The sequence below is a fragment of the Agelaius phoeniceus genome, chromosome 23 (genome assembly GCF_051311805.1).
Source record: "Agelaius phoeniceus isolate bAgePho1 chromosome 23, bAgePho1.hap1, whole genome shotgun sequence".
Classification (NCBI taxonomy): Eukaryota; Metazoa; Chordata; class Aves; order Passeriformes; family Icteridae; genus Agelaius; species Agelaius phoeniceus.
The window spans coordinates 193,766-214,327 of record NC_135287.1 but is presented as its reverse complement, the minus strand read 5'-3'; positions in this window follow the sequence as shown (position 1 = coordinate 214,327).

The following is a 20,562-nucleotide window of genomic DNA, read 5'->3' as shown; positions in this document are numbered from 1 at the left end:
CACTGGGTACTGCCCTGTTGGAAGGGCAAATGGCTGAAAAGAGAGAGGCCATTTTGCATGGGAAAAAGAAGTCCTTTCCCCAGGGTCTGGGTGTCAGATGAAAGGTGGCCTTTTGAGCTCTTAGGACTTGCAGGGTACTTCTTACTGGCAGCTTTAGATTTGGAGAAATCCAGCAAAGATTACAAATTTCTTGCTGGGCACCACCCTATTGGTTAGGGCGAGAGGCCAGAAATGGGGGCCATTTTCCATGGGGAAAATGAAGTCATTGGCGCAGGGTCTGCGTATCAGATGAAAGGTGGCTTTGGGGCCCTGAGGAGTTGCAGGGTCCTTGTCGCTAGCAGCTTTAGTTTTGGAGAAAATCAGCCATGATTGCAAATTTCACACCGGGAACGATGCAGATGGCCAGGGCAAGTGGCCTCAAACTGACCCCATATTCCACGGGGAAAATTAAGTCATGTCCCCCGGGTCTGCGTGTCAGATGAAAGGTGGCCTTTGGGGCTCTAAGGACTTCAAAGTCCTTGTTGCCAACAGCTTTAGTAGTGGAGGAATCCAGCACAGATTGCAAATTTCTCACTGGGCACTGCCCTGTTGCCTAGGGCAAATGGCTGAAAAGAGAGGCCATTTTGCATGGGAAAAAGAAGTCCTTTCCCCAGGGTTTGGGAATCAGATGAAAGGTGGCCTTAGTGGCTCCAAGGACTTCCAGTGTCCTCGTTGCCAGCAGCTTTACTTTTGGAGAAAATCAGCCAAGTTGCAAATTTCACACCGGGAACGATGCAGATGGCCAGGGCGAGTGGCCTCAAACTGACCCCATTTTCCCTGGGGAAAATGAAGTCATGTCCCCAGGGTCTGGGTGTCAGATGAAAGGTGGCCTTTGGGGCTCTAAGGACTTCAAAGTCCTTGTTGCCAACAGCTTTAGTTGTGGAGGAATCCAGAAAAGTTTTCAAATTTCTTACAAGGAACTGCCCTGTTTCCTAGGGCAAATGGCTGCAAAGAGAGGCCATTTTGCATGGGAAAAAGAAGTCCTTTCCCCTGGGTCTGGGTTTCAGATGAAAGGTGGCCTTTGGGGCTCCAAGGACTTCCAGGGTGCTCGTTTGCAGCAGCTTTAGTTTTGGAGAAAATCAGCCATGATTGCAAATTTCACACCGGGAACGAGGCAGATGGCCAGGGCGAGTGGCCTCAAACTGACCCCATTTTCCACGGGGAAAATGAAGTCATGTCCCCAGGGTCTGGGTGTCAGATGAAAGGTGGCCTTTAAGGCTCTAAGGACTTGCAAGCCCTAGTTGCCAACAGCTTTAGTTGTGAAGGAATCCAGCACAGATTGCAAATTTCTCACTGGGCACTGCCCTGTTGCCTAGGGCAAATGGCTGAAAAGAGAGAGGCCATTTTGCATGGGAAAAAGAAGTCCTTTCCCCAGGGTCTGGGTGTCAGGTGAAAGGTGGCCTTTGGGGCTCCAAGGATTTCCAGTGTCCTCGTTGCCAGCAGTTTTACTTTTGGAAAAATAAGCCAAGTTGGAAAATTTCACACCGGGAACGATGCAGATGGCCAGGGCAAGTGGCCTCAAACTGACCCCATTTTCCACGGGGAAAATTAAGTCATGTCCCCAGGGTCTGGGTGTCAGATGAAAGGTGGCCTTTTGGGCTCTTAGGACTTGCAGGGTACTTCTTACTGGCAGCTTTAGATTTGGAGAAATCCAGCAAAGATTACAAATTTCTTGCTGGGCACCACCCTATTGGTCAGGGCGAGAGGCCAGAAATGGGGGCCATTTTCCATGGGGAAAATGAAGTCATTGGCGAAGGGTCTGCGTATCACATGAAAGGTGGCTTTGGGGCCCTAAGGAGTTGCAGGGTCCTCGTTGCCAGCAGCTTTAGTTTTGGAGAAAATCAGCCATGATTGCAAATTTCACACCGGGAACGATGCAGATGGCCAGGGCGAGTGGCCTCAAACTGACCCCATTTTCCCGGGGGAAAATGAAGTCATGTCCCCAGCGTCTGGATGTCAGATGAAAGGTGGCCTTTGGGACTCCAAGGATTTCCGGTGTCCTCGTTGCCAGCAGTTTTACTTTTTGAAAAATAAGCCAAGTTGGCAAATTTCACACCGGGAACGATGCAGATGGCCAGGGCGAGTGGCCTCAAACTGACCCCATTTTCCCTGGGGAAAATTAAGTCATGTGCCCCGGGTCTGCGTGTCAGATGAAAGGTGGCCTTTGGGGCTCTAAGGACTTGCAAGCTCCTAGTTGCCAACAGCTTTAGTAGTGGAGGAATCCAGCACAGATTGCAAATTTCTCACTGGGCACTTCCCTGTTGGATATGGCAAATTGCTGCAAAGAGAGGCCATTTTCCATGGGAAAAAGAAGTCCTTTCCCCAGGGTCTGGGAATCAGATGAAAGGTGGCCTTAGCGGCTCCAAGGACTTCCAGTTTCCTCGTTGCCAGCAGCTTCACTTTTGGAGAAAATCAGCCAAGTTGCAAATTTCACACCGGGAACGATGCAGATGGCCAGGGCGAGTGGCCTCAAACTGACCCCATTTTCCACGGGGAAAATGAAGTCATGTCCCCAGGGTCTGGGTGTCAGATGAAAGGTGGCCTTTGGGGCTCTAAGGACTTCAAAGTCCTTGTTGCCAACAGCTTTAGTTGTGGAGGAATCCAGAAAAGTTTTCAAATTTCTTACAAGGAACTGCCCTGTTGCCTAGGGCAAATGGCTGCAAAGAGAGGCCATTTTGCATGGGAAAAAGAAGTCCTTTCCCCTGGGTCTGGGTTTCAGATGAAAGGTGGCCTTTGGGGCTCCAAGGACTTCCAGGGTGCTCATTTGCAGCAGCTTTAGTTTTGGAGAAAATCAGCCATGATTGCAAATTTCACACCGGGAACGAGGCAGATGGCCAGGGCGAGTGGCCTCAAACTGACCCCATTTTCCACGGGGAAAATGAAGTCATGTCCCCAGGGTCTGGGTGTCAGATGAAAGGTGGCCTTTAAGGCTCTAAGGACTTGCAAGCCCTAGTTGCCAACAGCTTTAGTTGTGGAGGAATCCAGCACAGATTGCAAATTTCTCACTGGGCACTGCCCTGTTGCCTAGGGCAAATGGCTGCAAAGAGAGAGGCCATTTTGCATGGGAAAAAGAAGTCCTTTCCCCAGGGTCTGGGTGTCAGATGAAAGGTGGCCTTTGGGGCTCCAAGGATTTCCAGTGTCCTCGTTGCCAGCAGTTTTACTTTTGGAAAAATAAGCCAAGTTGGAAAATTTCACACCGGGAACGATGCAGATGGCCAGGGCAAGTGGCCTCAAACTGACCCCATTTTCCCTGGGGAAAATGAAGTCATGTCCCCAGGGTCTGGGTGTCAGATGAAAGGTGGCCTTTGGGGCTCTAAGGACTTCAAAGTCCTTGTTGCCAACAGCTTTAGTTGTGGAGGAATCCAGAAAAGTTTTCAAATTTCTTACAAGGAACTGCCCTGTTGCCTAGGGCAAATGGCTGCAAAGAGAGGCCATTTTGCATGGGAAAAAGAAGTCCTTTCCCCTGGGTCTGGGTTTCAGATGAAAGGTGGCCTTTGGGGCTCCAAGGACTTCCAGGGTGCTCGTTTGCAGCAGCTTTAGTTTTGGAGAAAATCAGCCATGATTGCAAATTTCACACCGGGAACGAGGCAGATGGCCAGGGCGAGTGGCCTCAAACTGACCCCATTTTCCACGGGGAAAATGAAGTCATGTCCCCAGGGTCTGGGTGTCAGATGAAAGGTGGCCTTTAAGGCTCTAAGGACTTGCAAGCCCTAGTTGCCAACAGCTTTAGTTGTGAAGGAATCCAGCACAGATTGCAAATTTCTCACGAGGCACTGCCCTGTTGCCTAGGGCAAATGGCTGAAAAGAGAGAGGCCATTTTGCATGGGAAAAAGAAGTCCTTTCCCCAGGGTCTGGGTGTCAGATGAAAGGTGGCCTTTGGGGCTCCAAGGATTTCCAGTGTCCTCGTTGCCAGCAGTTTTACTTTTGGAAAAATAAGCCAAGTTGGAAAATTTCACACCGGGAACGATGCAGATGGCCAGGGCAAGTGGCCTCAAACTGACCCCATTTTCCACGGGGAAAATTAAGTCATGTCCCCAGGGTCTGGGTGTCAGATGAAAGGTGGCCTTTAAGGCTCTAAGGACTTGCAAGCCCTAGTTGCCAACAGCTTTAGTTGTGAAGGAATCCAGCACAGATTGCAAATTTCTCACTGGGCACTGCCCTGTTGCCTAGGGCAAATGGCTGCAAAGAGAGAGGCCATTTTGCATGGGAAAAAGAAGTCCTTTCCCCAGGGTCTGGGTGTCAGATGAAAGGTGGCCTTTGGGGCTCCAAGGATTTCCAGTGTCCTCGTTGCCAGCAGTTTTACTTTTGGAAAAATAAGCCAAGTTGGAAAATTTCACACCGGGAACGATGCAGATGGCCAGGGCAAGTGGCCTCAAACTGACCCCATTTTCCACGGGGAAAATTAAGTCATGTCCCCAGGGTCTGCGTGTCAGATGAAAGGTGGCCTTTTGGGCTCTTAGGACTTGCAGGGTACTTCTTACTGGCAGCTTTAGATTTGGAGAAATCCAGCACAGATTACAAATTTCTTGCTGGGCACCACCCTATTGGTCAGGGCGAGAGGCCAGAAATGGGGGCCATTTTCCCTGGGGAAAATGAAGTCATTGTCCCAGAGTCTGCGTATCAGATGAATGGTCGCATCTGGGGCCCTGAGAAGTTGCAGGGTCCTTGTCGCTAGCAGCTTTAGTTTTGGAGAAAATCAGCCAGGTTGGCAAATTTCACACCAGGAACGATGCAGATGGCCAGGGCAAGTGGCCTCAAACTGACCCGATTTTCCCTGGGGAAAATGAAGTCCAGTCCCCCGGGTCTGGGTGTCAGATGAAAGCTGGACTTTGGGGCTCTAAGGACTTGCAAGCTCCTAGTTGCCAACAGCTTTAGTAGTGGAAGAATCCAGCAAAGTTTTCAAATTTCTCACTGGGAACTGCCCGGTTGCCTAGGGCAAATGGCTGCAAAGGAGGCCATTTTACATGGGAAAAAGAAGTCCTTTCCCCAGGGTCTGGGTGTCAGATGAAAGGTGGCCTTTGGGGCTCTAAGGACTTGCAAGCTCCTAGTTGCCAACAGCTTTAGTAGTGGAGGAATCCAGCACAGATTGCAAATTTCTCACTGGGTACTGCCCTGTTGGAAGGGCAAATGGCTGCAAAGAGAGAGGCCATTTTGCATGGGAAAAAGAAGTCCTTTCCCCAGGGTCTGGGTGTCAGATGAAAGGTGGCCTTTTGAGCTCTTAGGACTTGCAGGGTACTTCTTACTGGCAGCTTTAGATTTGGAGAAATCCAGCAAAGATTACAAATTTCTTGCTGGGCACCACCCTATTGGTTAGGGCGAGAGGCCAGAAATGGGGGCCATTTTCCATGGGGAAAATGAAGTCATTGGCGCAGGGTCTGCGTATCAGATGAAAGGTGGCTTTGGGGCCCTGAGGAGTTGCAGGGTCCTTGTCGCTAGCAGCTTTAGTTTTGGAGAAAATCAGCCATGATTGCAAATTTCACACCGGGAACGATGCAGATGGCCAGGGCGAGTGGCCTCAAACTGACCCCATATTCCACGGGGAAATATAAGTCATGTCCCCCGGGTCTGCGTGTCAGATGAAAGCTGGACTTTGGGGCTCAAAGGACTTGCAAGCTCCTAGTTGCCAACAGCGTTAGTTCTTTAGGAATCCAGCAATGTTTAAAAATTTCTCACTGCGCACTGCCCTGTTGTCTATGGCAAATGGCTGCAAAGAGAGGCCATTTTGCATGGGAAAAAGAAGTCCTTTCCCCAGGGTTTGGGAATCAGATGAAAGGTGGCCTTTGGGGCTCCAAGGACTTCCAGGGTGCTCGTTTGCAGCAGCTTTAGTTTTGGAGAAAATCAGCCATGATTGCAAATTTCACACCGGGAACGAGGCAGATGGCCAGGGCGAGTGGCCTCAAACTGACCCCATTTTCCACGGGGCAAATGAAGTCATGTCCCCAGGGTCTGGGTGTCAGATGAAAGGTGGCCTTTAAGGCTCTAAGGACTTGCAAGCCCTAGTTGCCAACAGCTTTAGTTGTGAAGGAATCCAGCACAGATTGCAAATTTCTCACTGGGCACTGCCCTGTTGCCTAGGGCAAATGGCTGAAAAGAGAGAGGCCATTTTGCATGGGAAAAAGAAGTCCTTTCCCCAGGGTCTGGGTGTCAGATGAAAGGTGGCCTTTGGGGCTCCAAGGATTTCCAGTGTCCTCGTTGCCAGCAGTTTTACTTTTGGAAAAATAAGCCAAGTGTGAAAATTTCACACCGGGAACGATGCAGATGGCCAGGGCAAGTGGCCTCAAACTGACCCCATTTTCCACGGGGAAAATGAAGTCATGTCCCCAGGGTCTGGGTGTCAGATGAAAGGTGGCCTTTGGGGCTCTAAGGACTTCAAAGTCCTAGTTGCCAACAGCTTTAGTAGTGGAGGAATCCAGCACAGATTGCAAATTTCTCACTGGGCACTGCCCTGTTGCCTAGGGCAAATGGCTGCAAAGAGAGGCCATTTTCATGGGAAAAAGAAGTCCTTTCCCCAGGGTCTGGGAATCAGATGAAAGGTGGCCTTAGCGGCTCCAAGGACTTCCAGGGTGCTCGTTCGCAGCAGCTTTAGTTTTGGAGAAAATCAGCCATGATTGCAAATTTCACACCGGGAACGATGCAGATGGCCAGGGCGAGTGGCCTCAAACTGACCCCAATTTCCATGGGGAAAATGAAGTCATGTCCCCAGGGTCTGGGTGTCAGATGAAAGCTGGCCTTTAAGGCTCTAAGGACTTGCAAGCTCCTAGTTGCCAACAGCTTTAGTTGTGGAGGAATCCAGCAAAGTCTGCAAATTTCTCACTGGGCACTGCCCTGTTGGCTATGGCAAATGGCTGAAAAGAGAGAGGCCATTTTGCATGGGAAAAAGAAGTCCTTTCCCCAGGGTCTGGGTGTCAGATGAAAGGTGGCCTTTTGGGCTCTTAGGACTTGCAGGGTACTTCTTACTGGCAGCTTTAGATTTGGAGAAATCCAGCAAAGATTGCAAATTTCTTGCTGGGCACCACCCTATTGGTCAGGGCGAGAGGCCAGAAATGGGGGCCATTTTCCCTGGGGAAAATGAAGTCATTGGCCCAGAGTCTGCGTATCAGATGAATGGTCGCATCTGGGGCCCTGAGAAGTTGCAGGGTCCTTGTCGCTAGCAGCTTTAGTTTTGGAGAAAATCAGCCAGGTTGGCAAATTTCACACCAGGAACGATGCAGATGGCCAGGGCAAGTGGCCTCAAACTGACCCGATTTTCCCTGGGGAAAATGAAGTCCAGTCCCCCGGGTCTGGGTGTTAGATGAAAGCTGGACTTTGGGGCTCTAAGGACTTGCAAGCTCCTAGTTGCCAACAGCTTTAGTAGTGGAAGAATCCAGCAAAGTTTTCAAATTTCTCACTGGGAACTGCCCGGTTGCCTAGGGCAAATGGCTGCAAAGGAGGCCATTTTACATGGGAAAAAGAAGTCCTTTCCCCAGGGTCTGGGTGTCAGATGAAAGGTGGCCTTTGGGGCTCTAAGGACTTGCAAGCTCCTAGTTGCCAACAGCTTTAGTAGTGGAGGAATCCAGCACAGATTGCAAATTTCTCACTGGGTACTGCCCTGTTGGAAGGGCAAATGGCTGAAAAGAGAGAGGCCATTTTGCATGGGAAAAAGAAGTCCTTTCCCCAGGGTCTGGGTGTCAGATGAAAGGTGGCCTTTTGAGCTCTTAGGACTTGCAGGGTACTTCTTACTGGCAGCTTTAGATTTGGAGAAATCCAGCAAAGATTACAAATTTCTTGCTGGGCACCACCCTATTGGTTAGGGCGAGAGGCCAGAAATGGGGGCCATTTTCCATGGGGAAAATGAAGTCATTGGCGCAGGGTCTGCGTATCAGATGAAAGGTGGCTTTGGGGCCCTGAGGAGTTGCAGGGTCCTTGTCGCTAGCAGCTTTAGTTTTGGAGAAAATCAGCCATGATTGCAAATTTCACACCGGGAACGATGCAGATGGCCAGGGCGAGTGGCCTCAAACTGACCCCATATTCCACGGGGAAAATTAAGTCATGTCCCCCGGGTCTGGGTGTCAGATGAAAGCTGGACTTTGGGGCTCAAAGGACTTGCAAGCTCCTAGTTGCCAACAGCGTTAGTTCTTTAGGAATCCAGCAATGTTTAAAAATTTCTCACTGCGCACTGCCCTGTTGTCTATGGCAAATGGCTGCAAAGAGAGGCCATTTTGCATGGGAAAAAGAAGTCCTTTCCCCAGGGTTTGGGAATCAGATGAAAGGTGGCCTTAGTGGCTCCAAGGACTTCCAGTGTCCTCGTTGCCAGCAGCTTTACTTTTGGAGAAAATCAGCCAAGTTGCAAATTTCACACCGGGAACGATGCAGATGGCCAGGGCGAGTGGCCTCAAACTGACCCCATTTTCCACGGGGAAAATGAAGTCATGTCCCCAGGGTCTGGGTGTCAGATGAAAGGTGGCCTTTGGGGCTCTAAGGACTTCAAAGTCCTTGTTGCCAACAGCTTTAGTTGTGGAGGAATCCAGAAAAGTTTTCAAATTTCTTACAAGGAACTGCCCTGTTGCCTAGGGCAAATGGCTGCAAAGAGAGGCCATTTTGCATGGGAAAAAGAAGTCCTTTCCCCTGGGTCTGGGTTTCAGATGAAAGGTGGCCTTTGGGGCTCCAAGGACTTCCAGGGTGCTCGTTTGCAGCAGCTTTAGTTTTGGAGAAAATCAGCCATGATTGCAAATTTCACACCGGGAACGAGGCAGATGGCCAGGGCGAGTGGCCTCAAACTGACCCCATTTTCCACGGGGAAAATGAAGTCATGTCCCCAGGGTCTGGGTGTCAGATGAAAGGTGGCCTTTAAGGCTCTAAGGACTTGCAAGCCCTAGTTGCCAACAGCTTTAGTTGTGAAGGAATCCAGCACAGATTGCAAATTTCTCACTGGGCACTGCCCTGTTGCCTAGGGCAAATGGCTGAAAAGAGAGAGGCCATTTTGCATGGGAAAAAGAAGTCCTTTCCCCAGGGTCTGGGTGTCAGATGAAAGGTGGCCTTTGGGGCTCCAAGGATTTCCAGTGTCCTCGTTGCCAGCAGTTTTACTTTTGGAAAAATAAGCCAAGTTGGAAAATTTCACACCGGGAACGATGCAGATGGCCAGGGCAAGTGGCCTCAAACTGACCCCATTTTCCACGGGGAAAATTAAGTCATGTCCCCAGGGTCTGGGTGTCAGATGAAAGGTGGCCTTTTGGGCTCTTAGGACTTGCAGGGTACTTCTTACTGGCAGCTTTAGATTTGGAGAAATCCAGCAAAGATTACAAATTTCTTGCTGGGCACCACCCTATTGGTCAGGGCGAGAGGCCAGAAATGGGGGCCATTTTCCATGGGGAAAATGAAGTCATTGGCGAAGGGTCTGCGTATCAGATGAAAGGTGGCTTTGGGGCCCTAAGGAGTTGCAGGGTCCTCGTTGCCAGCAGCTTTAGTTTTGGAGAAAATCAGCCATGATTGCAAATTTCACACCGGGAACGATGCAGATGGCCAGGGCGAGTGGCCTCAAACTGACCCCATTTTCCCGGGGGAAAATGAAGTCATGTCCCCAGCGTCTGGATGTCAGATGAAAGGTGGCCTTTGGGACTCCAAGGATTTCCGGTGTCCTCGTTGCCAGCAGTTTTACTTTTTGAAAAATAAGCCAAGTTGGCAAATTTCACACCGGGAACGATGCAGATGGCCAGGGCGAGTGGCCTCAAACTGACCCCATTTTCCCTGGGGAAAATTAAGTCATGTGCCCCGGGTCTGCGTGTCAGATGAAAGGTGGCCTTTGGGGCTCTAAGGACTTGCAAGCTCCTAGTTGCCAACAGCTTTAGTTGTGGAGGAATCCAGCACAGATTGCAAATTTCTCACTGGGCACTTCCCTGTTGCCTAGGGCAAATGGCTGCAAAGAGAGGCCATTTTCCATGGGAAAAAGAAGTCCTTTCCCCAGGGTCTGGGAATCAGATGAAAGGTGGCCTTAGCGGCTCCAAGGACTTCCAGTTTCCTCGTTGCCAGCAGCTTTACTTTTGGAGAAAATCAGCCAAGTTGCAAATTTCACACCGGGAACGATGCAGATGGCCAGGGCGAGTGGCCTCAAACTGACCCCATTTTCCACGGGGAAAATGAAGTCATGTCCCCAGGGTCTGGGTGTCAGATGAAAGGTGGCCTTTGGGGCTCTAAGGACTTCAAAGTCCTTGTTGCCAACAGCTTTAGTTGTGGAGGAATCCAGAAAAGTTTTCAAATTTCTTACAAGGAACTGCCCTGTTGCCTAGGGCAAATGGCTGCAAAGAGAGGCCATTTTGCATGGGAAAAAGAAGTCCTTTCCCCTGGGTCTGGGTTTCAGATGAAAGGTGGCCTTTGGGGCTCCAAGGACTTCCAGGGTGCTCATTTGCAGCAGCTTTAGTTTTGGAGAAAATCAGCCATGATTGCAAATTTCACACCGGGAACGAGGCAGATGGCCAGGGCGAGTGGCCTCAAACTGACCCCATTTTCCACGGGGAAAATGAAGTCATGTCCCCAGGGTCTGGGTGTCAGATGAAAGGTGGCCTTTAAGGCTCTAAGGACTTGCAAGCCCTAGTTGCCAACAGCTTTAGTTGTGGAGGAATCCAGCACAGATTGCAAATTTCTCACTGGGCACTGCCCTGTTGCCTAGGGCAAATGGCTGCAAAGAGAGAGGCCATTTTGCATGGGAAAAAGAAGTCCTTTCCCCAGGGTCTGGGTGTCAGATGAAAGGTGGCCTTTGGGGCTCCAAGGATTTCCAGTGTCCTCGTTGCCAGCAGTTTTACTTTTGGAAAAATAAGCCAAGTTGGAAAATTTCACACCGGGAACGATGCAGATGGCCAGGGCAAGTGGCCTCAAACTGACCCCATTTTCCACGGGGAAAATTAAGTCATGTCCCCAGGGTCTGGGTGTCAGATGAAAGGTGGCCTTTTGGGCTCTTAGGACTTGCAGGGTACTTCTTACTGGCAGCTTTAGATTTGGAGAAATCCAGCACAGATTACAAATTTCTTGCTGGGCACCACCCTATTGGTCAGGGCGAGAGGCCAGAAATGGGGGCCATTTTCCCTGGGGAAAATGAAGTCATTGTCCCAGAGTCTGCGTATCAGATGAATGGTCGCATCTGGGGCCCTGAGAAGTTGCAGGGTCCTTGTCGCTAGCAGCTTTAGTTTTGGAGAAAATCAGCCAGGTTGGCAAATTTCACACCAGGAACGATGCAGATGGCCAGGGCAAGTGGCCTCAAACTGACCCGATTTTCCCTGGGGAAAATGAAGTCCAGTCCCCCGGGTCTGGGTGTCAGATGAAAGCTGGACTTTGGGGCTCTAAGGACTTGCAAGCTCCTAGTTGCCAACAGCTTTAGTAGTGGAAGAATCCAGCAAAGTTTTCAAATTTCTCACTGGGAACTGCCCGGTTGCCTAGGGCAAATGGCTGCAAAGGAGGCCATTTTGCATGGGAAAAAGAAGTCCTTTCCCCAGGGTCTGGGTGTCAGATGAAATGTGGCCTTTGGGGCTCTAAGGACTTGCAAGCTCCTAGTTGCCAACAGCTTTAGTAGTGGAGGAATCCAGCACAGATTGCAAATTTCTCACTGGGTACTGCCCTGTTGGAAGGGCAAATGGCTGAAAAGGGAGAGGCCATTTTGCATGGGAAAAAGAAGTCCTTTCCCCAGGGTCTGGGTGTCAGATGAAAGGTGGCCTTTTGAGCTCTTAGGACTTGCAGGGTACTTCTTACTGGCAGCTTTAGATTTGGAGAAATCCAGCAAAGATTACAAATTTCTTGCTGGGCACCACCCTATTGGTTAGGGCGAGAGGCCAGAAATGGGGGCCATTTTCCATGGGGAAAATGAAGTCATTGGCGCAGGGTCTGCGTATCAGATGAAAGGTGGCTTTGGGGCCCTGAGGAGTTGCAGGGTCCTTGTCGCTAGCAGCTTTAGTTTTGGAGAAAATCAGCCATGATTGGAAATTTCACACCGGGAACGATGCAGATGGCCAGGGCGAGTGGCCTCAAACTGACCCCATATTCCACGGGGAAAATTAAGTCATGTCCCCCGGGTCTGCGTGTCAGATGAAAGCTGGACTTTGGGGCTCAAAGGACTTGCAAGCTCCTAGTTGCCAACAGCGTTAGTTCTTTAGGAATCCAGCAATGTTTAAAAATTTCTCACTGCGCACTGCCCTGTTGTCTATGGCAAATGGCTGCAAAGAGAGGCCATTTTGCATGGGAAAAAGAAGTCCTTTCCCCAGGGTTTGGGAATCAGATGAAAGGTGGCCTTAGTGGCTCCAAGGACTTCCAGTGTCCTCGTTGCCAGCAGCTTTACTTTTGGAGAAAATCAGCCAAGTTGCAAATTTCACACCGGGAACGATGCAGATGGCCAGGGCGAGTGGCCTCAAACTGACCCCATTTTCCCTGGGGAAAATGAAGTCATGTCCCCAGGGTCTGGGTGTCAGATGAAAGGTGGCCTTTGGGGCTCTAAGGACTTCAAAGTCCTTGTTGCCAACAGCTTTAGTTGTGGAGGAATCCAGAAAAGTTTTCAAATTTCTTACAAGGAACTGCCCTGTTGCCTAGGGCAAATGGCTGCAAAGAGAGGCCATTTTGCATGGGAAAAAGAAGTCCTTTCCCCTGGGTCTGGGTTTCAGATGAAAGGTGGCCTTTGGGGCTCCAAGGACTTCCAGGGTGCTCGTTTGCAGCAGCTTTAGTTTTGGAGAAAATCAGCCATGATTGCAAATTTCACACCGGGAACGAGGCAGATGGCCAGGGCGAGTGGCCTCAAACTGACCCCATTTTCCACGGGGAAAATGAAGTCATGTCCCCAGGGTCTGGGTGTCAGATGAAAGGTGGCCTTTAAGGCTCTAAGGACTTGCAAGCCCTAGTTGCCAACAGCTTTAGTTGTGAAGGAATCCAGCACAGATTGCAAATTTCTCACTGGGCACTGCCCTGTTGCCTAGGGCAAATGGCTGAAAAGAGAGAGGCCATTTTGCATGGGAAAAAGAAGTCCTTTCCCCAGGGTCTGGGTGTCAGATGAAAGGTGGCCTTTGGGGCTCCAAGGATTTCCAGTGTCCTCGTTGCCAGCAGTTTTACTTTTGGAAAAATAAGCCAAGTTGGAAAATTTCACACCGGGAACGATGCAGATGGCCAGGGCAAGTGGCCTCAAACTGACCCCATTTTCCACGGGGAAAATGAAGTCATGTCCCCAGGGTCTGGGTGTCAGATGAAAGGTGGCCTTTTGGGCTCTTAGGACTTGCAGGGTACTTCTTACTGGCAGCTTTAGATTTGGAGAAATCCAGCAAAGATTACAAATTTCTTGCTGGGCACCACCCTATTGGTCAGGGCGAGAGGCCAGAAATGGGGGCCATTTTCCATGGGGAAAATGAAGTCATTGGCGAAGGGTCTGCGTATCAGATGAAAGGTGGCTTTGGGGCCCTAAGGAGTTGCAGGGTCCTCGTTGCCAGCAGCTTTAGTTTTGGAGAAAATCAGCCATGATTGCAAATTTCACACCGGGAACGATGCAGATGGCCAGGGCGAGTGGCCTCAAACTGACCCCATATTCCACGGGGAAAATTAAGTCATGTCCCCAGGGTCTGGGTGTCAGATGAAAGGTGGCCTTTAAGGCTCTAAGGACTTGCAAGCCCTAGTTGCCAACAGCTTTAGTTGTGGAGGAATCCAGCACAGATTGCAAATTTCTCACTGGGCACTGCCCTGTTGCCTAGGGCAAATGGCTGCAAAGAGAGAGGCCATTTTGCATGGGAAAAAGAAGTCCTTTCCCCAGGGTCTGGGTGTCAGATGAAAGGTGGCCTTTGGGGCTCCAAGGATTTCCAGTGTCCTCGTTGCCAGCAGTTTTACTTTTGGAAAAATAAGCCAAGTTGGAAAATTTCACACCGGGAACGATGCAGATGGCCAGGGCAAGTGGCCTCAAACTGACCCCATTTTCCCTGGAGAAAATGAAGTCATGTCCCCAGGGTCTGGGTGTCAGATGAAAGGTGGCCTTTGGGGCTCTAAGGACTTCAAAGTCCTTGTTGCCAACAGCTTTAGTTGTGGAGGAATCCAGAAAAGTTTTCAAATTTCTTACAAGGAACTGCCCTGTTGCCTAGGGCAAATGGCTGCAAAGAGAGGCCATTTTGCATGGGAAAAAGAAGTCCTTTCCCCTGGGTCTGGGTTTCAGATGAAAGGTGGCCTTTGGGGCTCCAAGGACTTCCAGGGTGCTCGTTTGCAGCAGCTTTAGTTTTGGAGAAAATCAGCCATGATTGCAAATTTCACACCGGGAACGAGGCAGATGGCCAGGGCGAGTGGCCTCAAACTGACCCCATTTTCCCTGGGGAAAATGAAGTCATGTCCCCAGGGTCTGGGTGTCAGATGAAAGGTGGCCTTTAAGGCTCTAAGGACTTGCAAGCCCTAGTTGCCAACAGCTTTAGTTGTGAAGGAATCCAGCACAGATTGCAAATTTCTCACTGGGCACTGCCCTGTTGCCTAGGGCAAATGGCTGAAAAGAGAGAGGCCATTTTGCATGGGAAAAAGAAGTCCTTTCCCCAGGGTCTGGGTGTCAGATGAAAGGTGGCCTTTGGGGCTCCAAGGATTTCCAGTGTCCTCGTTGCCAGCAGTTTTACTTTTGGAAAAATAAGCCAAGTTGGAAAATTTCACACCGGGAACGATGCAGATGGCCAGGGCAAGTGGCCTCAAACTGACCCCATTTTCCACGGGGAAAATTAAGTCATGTCCCCAGGGTCTGGGTGTCAGATGAAAGGTGGCCTTTTGGGCTCTTAGGACTTGCAGGGTACTTCTTACTGGCAGCTTTAGATTTGGAGAAATCCAGCACAGATTACAAATTTCTTGCTGGGCACCACCCTATTGGTCAGGGCGAGAGGCCAGAAATGGGGGCCATTTTCCATGGGGAAAATGAAGTCATTGGCGAAGGGTCTGCGTATCAGATGAAAGGTGGCTTTGGGGCCCTAAGGAGTTGCAGGGTCCTCGTTGCCAGCAGCTTTAGTTTTGGAGAAAATCAGCCATGATTGCAAATTTCACACCGGGAACGATGCAGATGGCCAGGGCGAGTGGCCTCAAACTGACCCCATATTCCACGGGGAAAATTAAGTCATGTCCCCAGGGTCTGGATGTCAGATGAAAGCTGGACTTTGGGGCTCAAAGGACTTGCAAGCTCCTAGTTGCCAACAGCGTTAGTTCTTTAGGAATCCAGCAATGTTTAAAAATTTCTCACTGCGCACTGCCCTGTTGTCTATGGCAAATGGCTGCAAAGAGAGGCCATTTTGCATGGGAAAAAGAAGTCCTTTCCCCAGGGTTTGGGAATCAGATGAAAGGTGGCCTTAGTGGCTCCAAGGACTTCCAGTGTCCTCGTTGCCAGCAGCTTTACTTTTGGAGAAAATCAGCCAAGTTGCAAATTTCACACCGGGAACGATGCAGATGGCCAGGGCGAGTGGCCTCAAACTGACCCCATTTTCCCTGGGGAAAATGAAGTCATGTCCCCAGGGTCTGGGTGTCAGATGAAAGGTGGCCTTTGGGGCTCTAAGGACTTCAAAGTCCTTGTTGCCAACAGCTTTAGTAGTGGAGGAATCCAGCACAGATTGCAAATTTCTCACTGGGCACTGCCCTGTTGCCTAGGGCAAATGGCTGCAAAGAGAGGCCATTTTCATGGGAAAAAGAAGTCCTTTCCCCAGGGTCTGGGAATCAGATGAAAGGTGGCCTTAGCGGCTCCAAGGACTTCCAGGGTGCTCGTTCGCAGCAGCTTTAGTTTTGGAGAAAATCAGCCATGATTGCAAATTTCACACCGGGAACGATGCAGATGGCCAGGGCGAGTGGCCTCAAACTGACCCCAATTTCCATGGGGAAAATGAAGTCATGTCCCCAGGGTCTGGGTGTCAGATGAAAGCTGGCCTTTAAGGCTCTAAGGACTTGCAAGCTCCTAGTTGCCAACAGCTTTAGTTGTGGAGGAATCCAGCAAAGTCTGCAAATTTCTCACTGGGCACTGCCCTGTTGGCTATGGCAAATGGCTGAAAAGAGAGAGGCCATTTTGCATGGGAAAAAGAAGTCCTTTCCCCAGGGTCTGGGTGTCAGATGAAAGGTGGCCTTTTGGGCTCTTAGGACTTGCAGGGTACTTCTTACTGGCAGCTTTAGATTTGGAGAAATCCAGCAAAGATTGCAAATTTCTTGCTGGGCACCACCCTATTGGTCAGGGCGAGAGGCCAGAAATGGGGGCCATTTTCCCTGGGGAAAATGAAGTCATTGGCCCAGAGTCTGCGTATCAGATGAATGGTCGCATCTGGGGCCCTGAGAAGTTGCAGGGTCCTTGTCGCTAGCAGCTTTAGTTTTGGAGAAAATCAGCCAGGTTGGCAAATTTCACACCAGGAACGATGCAGATGGCCACGGCAGGTGGCCTCAAACTGACCCGATTTTCCCTGGGGAAAATGAAGTCCAGTCCCCCGGGTCTGGGTGTTAGATGAAAGCTGGACTTTGGGGCTCTAAGGACTTGCAAGCTCCTAGTTGCCAACAGCTTTAGTAGTGGAAGAATCCAGCAAAGTTTTCAAATTTCTCACTGGGAACTGCCCGGTTGCCTAGGGCAAATGGCTGCAAAGGAGGCCATTTTACATGGGAAAAAGAAGTCCTTTCCCCAGGGTCTGGGTGTCAGATGAAAGGTGGCCTTTGGGGCTCTAAGGACTTGCAAGCTCCTAGTTGCCAACAGCTTTAGTAGTGGAGGAATCCAGCACAGATTGCAAATTTCTCACTGGGTACTGCCCTGTTGGAAGGGCAAATGGCTGCAAAGAGAGAGGCCATTTTGCATGGGAAAAAGAAGTCCTTTCCCCAGGGTCTGGGTGTCAGATGAAAGGTGGCCTTTTGAGCTCTTAGGACTTGCAGGGTACTTCTTACTGGCAGCTTTAGATTTGGAGAAATCCAGCAAAGATTACAAATTTCTTGCTGGGCACCACCCTATTGGTTAGGGCGAGAGGCCAGAAATGGGGGCCATTTTCCATGGGGAAAATGAAGTCATTGGCGCAGGGTCTGCGTATCAGATGAAAGGTGGCTTTGGGGCCCTGAGGAGTTGCAGGGTCCTTGTCGCTAGCAGCTTTAGTTTTGGAGAAAATCAGCCATGATTGCAAATTTCACACCGGGAACGATGCAGATGGCCAGGGCGAGTGGCCTCAAACTGACCCCATATTCCACGGGGAAAATTAAGTCATGTCCCCCGGGTCTGCGTGTCAGATGAAAGCTGGACTTTGGGGCTCAAAGGACTTGCAAGCTCCTAGTTGCCAACAGCGTTAGTTCTTTAGGAATCCAGCAATGTTTAAAAATTTCTCACTGCGCACTGCCCTGTTGTCTATGGCAAATGGCTGCAAAGAGAGGCCATTTTGCATGGGAAAAAGAAGTCCTTTCCCCAGGGTTTGGGAATCAGATGAAAGGTGGCCTTAGTGGCTCCAAGGACTTCCAGTGTCCTCGTTGCCAGCAGCTTTACTTTTGGAGAAAATCAGCCAAGTTGCAAATTTCACACCGGGAACGATGCAGATGGCCAGGGCGAGTGGCCTCAAACTGACCCCATTTTCCCTGGGGAAAATGAAGTCATGTCCCCAGGGTCTGGGTGTCAGATGAAAGGTGGCCTTTGGGGCTCTAAGGACTTCAAAGTCCTTGTTGCCAACAGCTTTAGTTGTGGAGGAATCCAGAAAAGTTTTCAAATTTCTTACAAGGAACTGCCCTGTTGCCTAGGGCAAATGGCTGCAAAGAGAGGCCATTTTGCATGGGAAAAAGAAGTCCTTTCCCCTGGGTCTGGGTTTCAGATGAAAGGTGGCCTTTGGGGCTCCAAGGACTTCCAGGGTGCTCGTTTGCAGCAGCTTTAGTTTTGGAGAAAATCAGCCATGATTGCAAATTTCACACCGGGAACGAGGCAGATGGCCAGGGCGAGTGGCCTCAAACTGACCCCATTTTCCACGGGGAAAATGAAGTCATGTCCCCAGGGTCTGGGTGTCAGATGAAAGGTGGCCTTTAAGGCTCTAAGGACTTGCAAGCCCTAGTTGCCAACAGCTTTAGTTGTGAAGGAATCCAGCACAGATTGCAAATTTCTCACTGGGCACTGCCCTGTTGCCTAGGGCAAATGGCTGAAAAGAGAGAGGCCATTTTGCATGGGAAAAAGAAGTCCTTTCCCCAGGGTCTGGGTGTCAGATGAAAGGTGGCCTTTGGGGCTCCAAGGATTTCCAGGGTGCTCGTTGCCAGCAGTTTTACTTTTGGAAAAATAAGCCAAGTTGGAAAATTTCACACCGGGAACGATGCAGATGGCCAGGGCAAGTGGCCTCAAACTGACCCCATTTTCCCTGGGGAAAATGAAGTCATGTCCCCAGGGTCTGGGTGTCAGATGAAAGGTGGCCTTTGGGGCTCTTAGGACTTGCAGGGTACTTCTTACTGGCAGCTTTAGATTTGGAGAAATCCAGCAAAGATTACAAATTTCTTGCTGGGCACCACCCTATTGGTCAGGGCGAGAGGCCAGAAATGGGGGCCATTTTCCATGGGGAAAATGAAGTCATTGGCGAAGGGTCTGCGTATCAGATGAAAGGTGGCTTTGGGGCCCTAAGGAGTTGCAGGGTCCTCGTTGCCAGCAGCTTTAGTTTTGGAGAAAATCAGCCATGATTGCAAATTTCACACCGGGAACGATGCAGATGGCCAGGGCGAGTGGCCTCAAACTGACCCCATTTTCCCGGGGGAAAATGAAGTCATGTCCCCAGCGTCTGGATGTCAGATGAAAGGTGGCCTTTGGGACTCCAAGGATTTCCGGTGTCCTCGTTGCCAGCAGTTTTACTTTTTGAAAAATAAGCCAAGTTGGCAAATTTCACACCGGGAACGATGCAGATGGCCAGGGCGAGTGGCCTCAAACTGACCCCATTTTCCCTGGGGAAAATTAAGTCATGTGCCCCGGGTCTGCGTGTCAGATGAAAGGTGGCCTTTGGGGCTCTAAGGACTTGCAAGCTCCTAGTTGCCAACAGCTTTAGTAGTGGAGGAATCCAGCACAGATTGCAAATTTCTCACTGGGCACTTCCCTGTTGGATATGGCAAATTGCTGCAAAGAGAGGCCATTTTCCATGGGAAAAAGAAGTCCTTTCCCCAGGGTCTGGGAATCAGATGAAAGGTGGCCTTAGCGGCTCCAAGGACTTCCAGTTTCCTCGTTGCCAGCAGCTTTACTTTTGGAGAAAATCAGCCAAGTTGCAAATTTCACACCGGGAACGATGCAGATGGCCAGGGCGAGTGGCCTCAAACTGACCCCATTTTCCACGGGGAAAATGAAGTCATGTCCCCAGGGTCTGGGTGTCAGATGAAAGGTGGCCTTTGGGGCTCTAAGGACTTCAAAGTCCTTGTTGCCAACAGCTTTAGTTGTGGAGGAATCCAGAAAAGTTTTCAAATTTCTTACAAGGAACTGCCCTGTTGCCTAGGGCAAATGGCTGCAAAGAGAGGCCATTTTGCATGGGAAAAAGAAGTCCTTTCCCCTGGGTCTGGGTTTCAGATGAAAGGTGGCCTTTGGGGCTCCAAGGACTTCCAGGGTGCTCATTTGCAGCAGCTTTAGTTTTGGAGAAAATCAGCCATGATTGCAAATTTCACACCGGGAACGAGGCAGATGGCCAGGGCGAGTGGCCTCAAACTGACCCCATTTTCCACGGGGCAAATGAAGTCATGTCCCCAGGGTCTGGGTGTCAGATGAAAGGTGGCCTTTAAGGCTCTAAGGACTTGCAAGCCCTAGTTGCCAACAGCTTTAGTTGTGGAGGAATCCAGCACAGATTGCAAATTTCTCACTGGGCACTGCCCTGTTGCCTAGGGCAAATGGCTGCAAAGAGAGAGGCCATTTTGCATGGGAAAAAGAAGTCCTTTCCCCAGGGTCTGGGTGTCAGATGAAAGGTGGCCTTTGGGGCTCCAAGGATTTCCAGTGTCCTCGTTGCCAGCAGTTTTACTTTTGGAAAAATAAGCCAAGTTGGAAAATTTCACACCGGGAACGATGCAGATGGCCAGGGCAAGTGGCCTCAAACTGACCCCATTTTCCACGGGGAAAATTAAGTCATGTCCCCAGGGTCTGGGTGTCAGATGAAAGGTGGCCTTTTGGGCTCTTAGGACTTGCAGGGTACTTCTTACTGGCAGCTTTAGATTTGGAGAAATCCAGCACAGATAACAAATTTCTTGCTGGGCACCACCCTATTGGTCAGGGCGAGAGGCCAGAAATGGGGGCCATTTTCCCTGGGGAAAATGAAGTCATTGGCCCAGAGTCTGCGTATCAGATGAATGGTCGCATCTGGGGCCCTGAGAAGTTGCAGGGTCCTTGTCGCTAGCAGCTTTAGTTTTGGAGAAAATCAGCCAGGTTGGCAAATTTCACACCAGGAACGATGCAGATGGCCAGGGCAAGTGGCCTCAAACTGACCCGATTTTCCCTGGGGAAAATGAAGTCCAGTCCCCCGGGTCTGGGTGTCAGATGAAAGCTGGACTTTGGGGCTCTAAGGACTTGCAAGCTCCTAGTTGCCAACAGCTTTAGTAGTGGAAGAATCCAGCAAAGTTTTCAAATTTCTCACTGGG